We start from the raw sequence: 719 nt of genomic DNA, 5'->3' as shown, positions 1-719 counted from the left end.
TTTTTTTTTTCCTCTAGGCCCTGTGGCCAGTAAGAGGCCGAGCTGAGATGTCAGGTAGGTGTATTATGCTAAAGGCACTTTGCATTAGACTGTAGTCACTGATCTGAAAAATAACAAAAAGGAATACAACTACCAACCTATATTTTGTCAAAATAATTTGATTCTTAGGTACTTTGATCCAGATTCTGGGGATATTTGATACAGTCCTTGTTATATTAACAATAAGATATTATGGGTTTTGGCATACATTCAAGAGGGTGGAATTAACTTTTGACTTGATTTCTTGCAATGTGCCCAAGCAGTTGTAGCCTCCATGTATACATATGCTAACTTACCACATTTGCTAAGTTGGTTATGACCTTTTTTCGCAGGATCTTGGGGTTTATAGATTTCCTTCTAATTTTTAGCTTTATATATTATTTGCCTAATCTGTTTTAAAGATAAAATAATATCACAGTCAAAATATAAATTTCAATAAGGCTATGATATCAACTGTGAGAAATTTCTGAATATAAAAAGTAAATCTTCCCACTTACATCTTTTACAGTGTTTTATGTATAGGAACATGGAGTAGCATCTCAGGAGAGCCTCCACGGTTGACCACCTCCCTCCATCGATCACTTCCTTAAGTTGACCTAATTTTCATCAATCAGGCACCACATGTACGTATCAGTACAGTAGGCCTAGTTTGTTCTGTTGAACACCTACATATGTTGACC

Source organism: Otolemur garnettii, unplaced genomic scaffold, assembly GCF_000181295.1.
Source record: "Otolemur garnettii isolate 467f Iridium unplaced genomic scaffold, OtoGar3 scaffold00064, whole genome shotgun sequence".
Taxonomy (NCBI): Eukaryota; Metazoa; Chordata; class Mammalia; order Primates; family Galagidae; genus Otolemur; species Otolemur garnettii.
The sequence above is the reverse complement of the archived record's forward strand: the minus strand, read 5'-3'. Positions refer to the sequence as shown.